Raw genomic sequence first — 13,152 nt, forward strand, 5'->3', positions numbered from 1 at the left:
TCATGATGCTCAAATAGGGGCGTACACGCTCATGATGCTCAAATAGGGGCGTATACGCTCATGATGCTCAAATAGAGCCATATACACTGATGATGCTCAAATAGGGGCGTATACGCTCATGATGCTCAAATAGAGCCGTATACACTGATGATGCTCAAATAGGGGCGTATACGCTCATGATGCTCAAATAGGGGCGTATATGCTCATGATGCTCAAATAGGGGCGTATACACTCATGATGCTCAAATAGGGGCGTATACACTGATGATGCTCAAATAGGGGCGTATACGCTCATGATGCTCAAATAGGGGCGTACACGCTCATGATGCTCAAATAGGGGCGTACACGCTCATGATGCTCAAATAGGGGCGTATACACTCATGATGCTCAAATAGGGGCGTATACACTGATGATGCTCAAATAGGGGCGTATACGCTCATGATGCTCAAATAGGGGCGTATACGCTCATGATGCTCAAATAGGGGCGTATACGCTCATGATGCTCAAAAAGAGGCGTATACGCTCATGATGCTCAAATAGGGGCGTATACGCTCATGATGCTCAAAAAGAGGCATATACACTGATGATGCTCAAATAGGGGCGTATACGCTCATGATGCTCAAATAGAGCCGTATACGCTCATGATGCTCAAATAGGGGCGTATACGCTCATGATGCTCAAAAAGAGGCGTATACGCTCATGATGCTCAAATAGGGGCGTATACGCTCATGATGCTCAAAAAGAGGCGTATACACTGATGATGCTCAAATAGGGGCGTATACGCTCATGATGCTCAAATAGAGCCGTATACACTGATGATGCTCAAATAGGGGCGTATACGCTCATGATGCTCAAATAGGGGCGTATACACTCATGATGCTCAAATAGGGGCGTATACACTGATGATGCTCAAATAGGGGCGTATACGCTCATGATGCTCAAATAGGGGCGTATACACTCATGATGCTCAAATAGGGGCGTATACACTGATGATGCTCAAATAGGGGCGTATACGCTCATGATGCTCAAATAGGGGCGTACACGCTCATGATGCTCAAATAGGGGCGTATACGCTCATGATGCTCAAATAGAGCCGTATACACTGATGATGCTCAAATAGGGGCGTATACGCTCATGATGCTCAAATAGAGCCGTATACACTGATGATGCTCAAATAGGGGCGTATACGCTCATGATGCTCAAATAGGGGCGTATACGCTCATGATGCTCAAATAGGGGCGTATACACTCATGATGCTCAAATAGGGGCGTATACACTGATGATGCTCAAATAGGGGCGTATACGCTCATGATGCTCAAATAGGGGCGTACACGCTCATGATGCTCAAATAGGGGCGTATACGCTCATGATGCTCAAATAGGGGCGTATACACTCATGATGCTCAAATAGGGGTGTATACACTGATGATGCTCAAATAGGGGCGTATACGCTCATGATGCTCAAATAGGGGCGTATACGCTCATGATGCTCAAATAGGGGCGGATACACTCATGATGCTCAAAAAGAGGCGTATACGCTCATGATGCTCAAATAGAGCCGTATACACTGATGATGCTCAAATAGGGGCGTATACGCTCATGATGCTCAAATAGGGGTGTATACACTCATGATGCTCAAATAGGGGCGTATACACTCATGATGCTCAAATAGGGCCGTACACTCTCATGATGCTCAAATAGGGGCGTATACACTCATGATGCTCAAATAGGGGCGTATACGCTCATGATGCTCAAATAGGGCCGTACACTCTCATGATGCTCAAATAGGGGCGTATACACTCATGATGCTCAAAAAGGGGCGTATACACTCATGATGCTCAAATAGGGGCGTATACGCTCATGATGCTCAAAAAGGGGCGTATACACTGATGATGCTCAAATAGGGGCGTATACGCTCATGATGCTCAAATAGGGGCGTATACGCTCATGATGCTCAAAAAGGGGCGTATACGCTCATGATGCTCAAATAGGGGTGTATACGCTCATGATGCACAAATAGGGGCGTATACGCTCATGATGCTCAAAAAGAGGCGTATACGCTCATGATGCTCAAAAAGGGGCGTATACACTGATGATGCTCAAAAAGGGGTGTATACGCTCATGATGCTCAAATAGAGCCGTATACACTGATGATGCTCAAATAGGGGCGTATACGCTCATGATGCTCAAATAGGGCCGTACACTCTCATGATGCTCAAATAGGGGCGTATACACTCATGATGCTCAAAAAGGGGCGTATACGCTCATGATGCTCAAAAAGGGGCGTATACGCTCATGATGCTCAAATAGGGGCGTATACGCTCATGATGCTCAAAAAGGGGCGTATACGCTCATGATGCTCAAATAGGGGTGTATACGCTCATGATGCACAAATAGGGGCGTATACGCTCATGATGCTCAAAAAGAGGCGTATACGCTCATGATGCTCAAATAGGGGCGTATACACTCATGATGCTCAAAAAGGGGCGTATACGCTCATGATGCTCAAATAGGGGCGTATACGCTCATGATGCTCAAAAAGGGGCGTATACACTGATGGTGCTCAAATAGGGGCGTATACGCTCATGATGCTCAAAAAGGGGCGTATACGCTCATGATGCTCAAAAAGGGGCGTATACACTGATGGTGCTCAAATAGGGGCGTATACGCTCATGATGCTCAAATAGGGGCGTATACACTCATGATGCTCAAATAGGGGCGTATACGCTCATGATGCTCAAAAAGGGGCGTATACACTGATGGTGCTCAAATAGGGGCGTATACGCTCATGATGCTCAAATAGGGGCGTATACACTCATGATGCTCAAATAGGGGCGTATACACTCATGATGCTCAAATAGGGGCGTATACGCTCATGATGCTCAAATAGGGGTGTATACGCTCATGATGCACAAATAGGGGCGTATACGCTCATGATGCTCAAAAAGGGGCGTATACACTGATGATGCTCAAAAAGGGGCGTATACGCTCATGATGCTCAAATAGGGGCGTATACGCTCATGATGCTCAAATGGGGATGAAAATGATTTATTTACCTCAAACTCTCGTTCCAGAACACAATTCTTGCTCCCTCTGTCTCTCCCACAATTTCCTCCGCCATAATCTTTTTTCTTTTTCTCCACAAATCAACGCACAGACAATTTGGAGCAAACTTTGTGCAGTTTATCATTTTTAATAACAATTATAATTCTCGCGCGAGAACTCCGGTCTGATGCACGTGTGATCTTGCATTGTTTACTTGTCACATCGCACGTGTTTTTAGTTGGGAAACTTAGTTTGCGCACCAGAGAGAGATTTGTCAGTGATTCTTCCTCTTGTACAGTGTTATACAGTGTGAACCCCTCTCTGCCGCGGATCCATCGGTCAGTGTGAACACAGCAATGACTCAATGCTACCCCAGATAGTCATGCAGTGTGAAAAGAACCGTGACCCGACAAGTTAGAAATTCGTGCAGTGTGAACTCGGCTTAAAGGAGTTTGATACATGTGCCTCAAGTTGTGTGCACACCAAAAGTTAATTAAATTAGTGAGTAGATTACATACAAAGTCAATGCAAAGATGTGACGCAAATGACACAAATTGTTTGACAGGAATGTGCGTTATTCTTCTCAATTGCATCTTGAAAAGTTCCAACTTGAGCGGAAATTGGTGCAAGCCAATTAGCGAATAGCTTATTGACACGTTATCAAACTAGGCACCCGTCTTTCTCAGGTAGAGCTGGAAGCAGTTGTGTGTGCCTCTGGATGGGGCTGTGAAATCAGACATCAACCTCTTTGTTCTTCTCCATCTTCATCATGATTCGGCATCACTGATGTCTCCACTCTCTTCAACAAATTCCATCTTTACGACAGTGTCATGCACCAGACTTGATTCTTGCTGGCTTGAACCAAATTGGTCCCTTTGGTGGGAATACTTCCAGCATTTATTGGTGAACTGCTGTGGGAGTTGCTTTATTCCATATTGTGATGCATGATTTGCTCATTGGCATGGTGGACTACAGGACCAATCCTGTGAAACAAAGAACCAAATACTTTTTTACACTCTCACCTGTTAACATGCAGCCAGATGACATTGTTACTTATGGCACTTAGGGTGTATGCTGTGAATCACTAATGGGTGTACTGTACCCTTACCAACTTCAAAGCCCACATGGCATGCAGATAGCGGAGAGAACAAGCAGAACTGACTCCCTCAGCGAGAAGAACAGAAGGCACTGCACGATTTCTCATGATGTGAACAGCTCTATGTCAACCTTTCCTCATCTCTCCCAGACCTGTTGCAATACCTGTGGGTTGATTATCTCCACCTGATGAAGTTATCCGTGTTAATGAGGTACATTATACATGCTAGTCTTAATACTAACATCTCCTTGGCAAGTCTCCGGGTAGCATCCTTGCCGATTTGTATGTCATAATAATTATGGCAAGCAGGGCTAGGCCAAGAGCCTTGGGAACGGAGTGATCCTGGTTCTCACCTCCTTCCCTGGATTCGGCACCACTATAACAATGTTCAAGTTCAGGGAAGAAAGAGGCGGGAACCTGGTCCTTTCTAATCAGAGGTGGACAGTAACTAAGTACATTTACTTGAGTCCTGTACTTAAGAACACTTTTTGTGTGGACTCATGTTGGCTTCAGCTAAAAAGAAGCCACTAAGGAAATCGACTAGAATCATTTTGTTTGCAAAATAGGACAAGTTCAAATCTAATACTCGGGAAACACATTGAAACTGAGAGCTTGCTTAACATCCTGATGTCACCCGTGCTGCTGAGAAGCGTTTCGATAGAATGTACTGCACGTTTTCCTCTCAGTAACAAAATAAACACATGCCAAGACTGACAGCGGTGGCAGCAGAATGAAAGATCATAGCGATGCGGATATGATGACCAGCTCTGCAGGTCAGTAGTCTACTTGACATAGCACTTTATACAATAGACTGCTTTAAAGAAAACAGCTTTACAGTATTAAATATAAAACAAACAGTCATTCAGTAATGAAATGGACTGTACAGTACTTTCTGTTGTTAAATAGTCACTGTTATACTGTGAACCTTTAAAACATATACACTTCATGAATCCTGCAGTCACTTTACATTTCCCTTTACTTAGATTGCACAAAATAGTGATTAGTGATATAAATTATACTGTATTAATTAAATAAAATACTTTGTCTCGTGTTTTAGGCATATGGTTAAATTATAAAAAACAAAAACACAAAAAAGAAATATCGCAATAAATTGCCTCTCTTACAATATCGCAATATATTACAATATATCGTATTGTAATCCCTGTATCGTGATACGTATTGTATCGCCTGATTCTTGGCAATACACAGCCCTAGTATTCACATAAACAAAGTTATGTCAACAAAGTTGATTCTGTCTTCAGTGAAGGTGAACAGTGGGAGAATATCAGATGTGGATCAGTGTATTGGATCCGTGCATTCGGCCTTAAAGTGACAGCAGCTTTATAAAGAGCTTTGTAACTTCTCTACAAGTATTTAAATGAGTTTAAGTTAGTCGTATGCTAGTGTGTCAGATGGAGCGTCACTGACTGGCTTAAACCATGATGGCATAATGTGCATTTATACAACAATAATATAATAATGCACTGACAAAAAATAAAAAGAAATTTACTTTTGATACTTAAGTACTTTTGAAAACAAATACTTCTGTACTTTTACTCCAGTAAAAATCTGTTTTTACAACTTTCACCTGTAACAGAGTAATATTTGACCAGTAGTACTTTTACTCAAGTAATGAAGTGTACTTTGTCCACCGTCTCTAATTCACTATTGTCACTCCTCCTTTTATCATTCCATAGCTCCTCCGTGGGACTGGTGACCCTCATTAACACTCACACCACCGGGCTCACTCCGTTCCCACGGCTCTTGGCCTCACCCTGCTTTCCACAGTTATCATATTGTTCATCCTGATAAGGACATGTCGGTCTTTTATAGGAGGGGTGAAAGTGTCAATAAGATTATTAAACTGCAAAATACTGCACTTTAAGTAACTACATAGAGTGACTTGTATGTAGACTTTAAAGCAGAGGTGTCCAGTCCTGCTCCTTTATAGGAAAGTGACACTGACAGGACGCCCGTATTTTTTTCCCTAGAGACAATAGCTTGTTTTCCAACATCATCCATCAACTCTAATTGCTTTTCCACTTGAGAATGGTTTGGCACAGAATGATTACAAACCGTTCCCAGCCCAGAACTCTTGGCATTGTTTATTAATGCCTGCTGGTGGAACACCTGTAATGATTTGATGATGGCTTTGTAATATAGTACATTTTACAAATCTTATTGTCAGCAAGATATATTACACTTACTCATTGTAACTACAACATACAGATATATTACTCATATAATATTATGTCAATAAATTAACTTGATTCTGGGAACAGCAATGTTCGTGATATGACTTCACTCTGCAGAGGCTTATTAAAAAACATAAATTCAACATATAAAAAATAGTAATACACCCAAAATGTGAAACTATACAATCTACTCATTACTCAACTTAACTGTAAAATTTTGCATTCTTTTAATTAAGCTAAGAGGTCACGCTGTGGCATATCGATTTTCAATTGGTCACACATCTTCACATGATACAAATTCGCAGAGGTCACCAAAACTGAACTTTGGAAAGCAGCGAAATCATACTTCTTCGTATGAGCTTGTGTTTCCGATCTCATGCATTCACAAGCGTTTGAACACAAGTCAATGGAATGAGAAGTGTAGTAGCGTGATCGCCCCTTTATTCTGATTCCGCAAAACCGCAATGAAAGGAAAAAAAGACATAACAATGCCAGCTGGCCTGACTCAATGTAGCTTTGCAATAGGGGCTTTTGCACCGTAAGATCCTTTTCATACTTCCAAGAGCTATTCGAGAAAGTACCCGGATTTTGGCGTGTTTGCGTCACAGGAACTAGGAAGGATTTTAGTTCTAGGAACTCCTATTGGGGGAACTAATGTAGCTTCTCCTTCAGCGTCAACTAACTCTGAAACCAGCTGTACTTACATATGAAACACACACACACACACACACACACACACACACACACACACACACACACACACACACACACACACACACACACACACACGTATATATATACAAGGGCGTAGGTTTGGTCTCAGCTTTGGTGGGGACATCCCACCAGGTTTGCCCAGATTATATAGTCTATTATTTATTACTGAGTATGGAAATGCACCATAGTTTAGGAATGAATACGATTAATAATTTATGAGGCTTTTTGGCCCAATCCAGTACCATAATAATAATAAAACAAAATACTCTTTACTTGTCAAGTTCTTAAATGATTTTCAAAACTGATTTGGAAAAAAACACAACATGCACACAAAATTACTTATTTTCAATATAAAAAATGACTGTGAACTGGATATTTGTTTTACCTCTTATCACATTATTGAGCATGTCAAAGATTAGTAACAACTTTAGATTTGATGCATTGTTAGTTTTTGTACAGGATCAGTTTTTGTTTTTCCCTCATTTACTGTTCGTGGCTGTTTTTGCCCCATTGACTTCCATTATAACCACAATTTTTGATTGTAAAGCCATAATGCTACATAATCATACACAATCACTTTTTATATTGAAAATAAGTTATTTTGTGTGTAAGTTTTTTTTTTCCAAGTCAGCTTTGAATCAGTTTTTGAAAATCATTTATGAACTTGGCATTTAAAGAGTGATAGTAGTGATAAGAGTGACAATTAAACAATGACAACAGCTCAACAATAAACATGGAATCAAGTAGGCCTGTAAGCTGCAACAGAACACATTTTATATTATTTTACATTTGATTATTTTATTTATTTCTAAAGAACTCTTTAGTAGCCTATATTGGTGCACTTTAAAGGGATGGCTCACCCAAAAATAAAAATTCTGTCATCATTTACTCGCCCTCATGATGTTCCAAACCTGTATGAGTTTCTTTGTTCTGCTGAACACAAAAGAAGATATTTTGAAGAAATTTTGTAACCAGGCTGCTTTGGGGGCACCATTTACTTCAATGGTAGGAATTCAACATAACAGAAATGCATAGAGGTTTGGAACAACTTGAGGGTGAGGAAATTGACAGATTTTTAGTTTTTTGGTGCACTGTCTCTTTAAGCAGTCATTTTGAACCAGTAACCACTTTACTGACAAAAATGTTCTGAAATTCAAAAATTAAATTAAATGTTCTTTAATAATTTACTATTATGACTATATTATTATGCTATTATTTGTCCCATTTTTATCTAAATATTTTTTTTAATGTCAAACTTTATATGAAAGGATTATTTATTATTAATATAGCCTATAGCTAAATGATAAAAATTAATAACATTAATTAGGCTATAATCTATTAATTAACCGGTCTAATGTCTAGAAAAATAAGTCTGCCAAGCTTTGATAATTTATGGAATATTATATTAATATATTATCCATTAAATGGCCTACCTAGAAGCACGGATGTGTCCGTCATCGCTGCTGCTTTCAGTCAGACAGTCTGAGACACTGAAATGCTTCTCTGCAAAGGGGACAGACCCACTGATACCTTTTTTTTCTATTCAGCCCTATATCTGGAAATCCTCTTGCGTTTAAACGTTGGACGCAAGCTCGACATGTTTTTTTAAAAAACGCACAAGTTTACAGCGCATGTTCTCGAGACTCCGTCGCTATGGCAGCAGCAAAGCCGCTAAAACCCAATCTTGTGCATCGCGTCCCGGTTTGATACGGCGTGACGCGTCGTTTTGCTTGTAAATACGGGACCATATATAGCAGCACGAAGGAGTTTGCTAAAATATTGGAGGGGACAATTTTGCCGTCTTAAAATGTTGATTGGGACTAGTACCTAGCGTCCCCCCCTAAACCTACGCCCATGTATATATATTCTGTATAGTTCTGTTTTAAAATGTAATGAGAGAATGTTTTACGAATGTTTATCCACCACTTTACCTTTTATTTAAACCTAAATAAGAAAGCCATTGTCAGTTCGTCTGTCAGATGCCAGGCAGTTTGGTCACTTTTTTTTAAAGTTTTTGCTATGTGCAGTGTGTAAAGGAAAATAAAAATAGTTTTACCCTCCTGCTGACTAGTGTTGTCCCCCTCGCAACCCATTCACACACACACACACACTCTCTCTCTCTCTCTCTCTGGTAGTCCATCGATGTCCGATGATGACTTCTTCTATGACTTGTGTGTTCTTTGATGACTGTGAAGTCCGATCCAGAAAGCACACTGTCTTTTACAGACAGGGCATATAAAAATGTCTCCGGATTGTCTTAGGGGTGCGGGAACAAGCATTGCCTGTTTTCTCTGATCTCTTTTAGACAGGCGAAGTTCAATTCTCCTGGCTTCATAGCTTCGTGCTCCATTCTGACATAGTTGCCGTCAGAGTGTACGGTTTGCGGCACTACTTTCCAGGGATAAGGGGTTCATCCCACACTTTTTAAGAAGGGCTTTTAGTTGGTCTTTCAGTCTCTTTTTTGACCTCCTGAAGAACGACATCCAAGATGTAATTGCCCGTACAATACCTTACGTGGAAAGCGACTTGATGGCATTCTCACCACATGACCAAGCCATCTAAGTTGGTATAGCATTAGGGTTGCCTCTATGCTCCAACAGTTAGCTTTTTTCAGGATATTAACATGTGGCACTCGATCTTGCCATGTCACCTTGAGGATACACTGCAGGCATCTAATGTGGAAAGACTCCAACATTTTCAGATGTCGAGCATAGATAGTCCATGTCTCAGAACCATACAGAAGGGCGGTGAGGCAGATTGCCTGATAAACAGCAATCTTTGTGTAAAGATTTAAATTTGTGTTGCTGAACACTCTTTTCCTCAACCTTCCAAATAAAGATGCAGCCTGTTTGATCCTATGTTGAATATCTTGATCTATGCTACAGTCATTTGATAGATAACTGCCAAGATATTTAAAGTGTGGCACTATCCGCCTTATTTTCGAACGCGGAAGTAAACATGGGTCCAACTTCCGGTTTTTGTGCGGAACTTCCGTTCCCTCGCTTCCCTGCGCTAACTAACGTTATCCGAACTAAATTAGGTGACTATGTCGTGGGAACATTTCCAAAAATCGCTGCATAATCGAAATGGCAGGTCAGTGCCTCACCCTCAAACTATTCACGAGTGGGAGGATGACATGAAGAAGTGGCCTCATATAACGTACGAGGACATATTTAATTATTTTGTGTTGTCACTTGGTGCGGATGGGTCTACAATGCGCAATTACAAAAGTACTGAGGCGTATCAATACCTCCACAGTGGAAAAGTTGGCAAGGTGTTAATCAATAACAACATCGATGACCTGATTTTCAAATTTAAAGCTTTTAACCACAGGCGAAGGGATTCCTCATTCTTCGGCGGGGGGTAAAGGTCGTAGGGCGCCTCGCATCCACATTCAGCTCTCGTACGCGTTTGATGAACAAAACACTCCTGCTCCAAGTAAATCTTTCTTTTGTACCAGTTATTATGACACCCTCTAACTGCACAAACAATCCCGGTCTTCCTCGAAGCCATAACGACGAGTTAGTTGTTACGAACGAACACTTGAAAAGTTGTTTCGCTAGGAAATGCCAGACCGGAAGTGCCAGACCGGAAGTCTCGCACAAAAAAACTGTCAAATGGCCTTGTACGTATTTCCGTTAAAAATAAGGTGGATAGTAAGTGTGGAATCATGAACAGTGAATACTGGTGGCTTTTGTGGAAGATCCGATGACCAATGACAAAGGACTTCCGTTTTGTTGATATTCACAACTAGATCATTCCCATCCTGCTGTATGCTTTAACAACAGCATTAAGAGTATTCTGTAAGTCTTCTGGAATTCACACACACACACACACACACACACACACACACACACACACACACACACACACACACACACACACACACACACACACACACACACACACACACACACACACACACACACACACACACACACACACACACACAGAGATGATTCAACTATCGAATCAGAATTGTCAAATCTTTCTAATGTCTAAAACCTTAGTCGGGGACACCCCTAATAATAATAATAATAATAATAATAATATATATATATATATATATATATATATATATATATATATATATATATATATATATATATAGAGAGAGAGAGAGAGAGAGAGAGAGAGAGAGAGAGAGAGAGAGAGAGAGAGAGAGAGAGAGAGGCTTCATGTTTTTGATCGCTGTTGCACCCCCTATTGGACAATTGGGGCAATACCTTATCAATGTCTCCAAACTATAATAATACAAATAATGTTAACAATTTAATAAAGTCACAACATTATTTCTTTTTTGATAAATATACAACACAATTATTTAAAAATGCAATATAATATATATATATATATATATATATATATATATATATATATATATATATATATATATATATATATATATATATATATATATATATATGTATGTATGTATTATATATGTATGTATGTATGTATGTATGTATATATATATATATATATATATATATATATATATATATATATATATATATCCCTTATGCATGACTGTGCTTTACTATAATATCAATGTTTGATCTTTAAAAAAAAAGAAAAAAAAAGAAGAACAAATATAAGCACATATAGCAATACAATTTAACTTACACATTTCACACATATTACCAACGCAAAACAACTTAATTAATATTGCCATGTTGCTGGAGCACATTTGTAAAAAGTTTAAGCCACGTTTAAAAGTTTTCTATCGATTTTTTGCACCTGAAAACACTAATAAACTACATAAACTCACCTCACTCACTTCCTCAGACTTATGATTATGAACCAACAACCGTCCTCACTGAGCATCCGTAGTGACGTCACCGTACAAAAAGCACACTAAAAGTCCGGCTTTTACTCAGCTAATCCCAAAAAATAGATAAGAAAAAATTATCTCAAATATTTAAATATTCTAATATGGCCCGTGACCTACAACTACTGGCTAAAAAACGCATGCTGGCCTACATCAATATTTACATAAACAATGAAAAATTAAAAACATTTTATTTATTTAAAAAAATATATAAATTGACAGCTCATCTATGTAAATGTTTGTTTGTATATAATTTATCAGGGTTGTAATATCACATCAACAAATAATAATAATAATAATAATAATAATAATAATAATAATAATAATAATAATAATTATTATTATTATTATTATTAATCTTGCCATAAAAGAGACTCTGCATTTGACGGCTTCCAGTAGTAAGCATTGCAGTAATTACGAAGTTTAAATCTTGACTTAAAATAGTCAAACATTAGGCTTATTTAAATGCTTGCAGTAGCCCTAAAATAACCGCGTTTTATTAATATTATTTATTTTAGGGCGTACATAAATGTAAATGAACGGAAATTTTGCGTTATTCGACCGACACATAATTTGATGGATCGCGATATGTCTCTTACGGTAATAAGTGCGTCATCAGCCTTACGCTCGGTGTTGCCAAGTACTCGGTTTTAAATTATAATTTTAAAGTTAAATGGCTAAGACATCGTTGACCTAAATCAGACTTGATAGAAATGTCTTTAATAAAAAGAGATAATTTAAGCCTAGAGAAATATTCATTGTGTTACCATTGCCAAAAAATCTGGGAAGATGTATATGCATGTTCAACAGAAATCTGTCTATAATTGGGAAATAACCTCCAAAAGATGTTAACAATGCATCTGTTAATCTTATGATAAATCTTAAGATTTTATTTAATACATCTAATTTTAATAAAAGTAAAAGAAATAATTCCAAACTTTGTTTGAATGTTGTAGCAACTCATAATGTAATATATGCACATCATCTAATAAGAATTACATTATTATTGTTATTATTATTATTATTATAAATATGTAATAATTCATAATAGCTCATAATGTAATAAAAAAATTTACAATGTGAGAAAAAAATACATTATACACTCCCCAAAAACACGCCATAGGCCTACAGTATTTTTAAACATTATTATTATTATTATTATTATTATTATTATTATTATTATTATTATTAAATGTTTATTAAACATGAAGCGTATTCCTTTACAGTGCATTTAAAAAATACATTTTTTTATCCGATTCACCTGGGGTGCCTT

Source organism: Pseudorasbora parva, chromosome 1 (genome assembly GCF_024679245.1).
Source record: "Pseudorasbora parva isolate DD20220531a chromosome 1, ASM2467924v1, whole genome shotgun sequence".
Taxonomy (NCBI): Eukaryota; Metazoa; Chordata; class Actinopteri; order Cypriniformes; family Gobionidae; genus Pseudorasbora; species Pseudorasbora parva.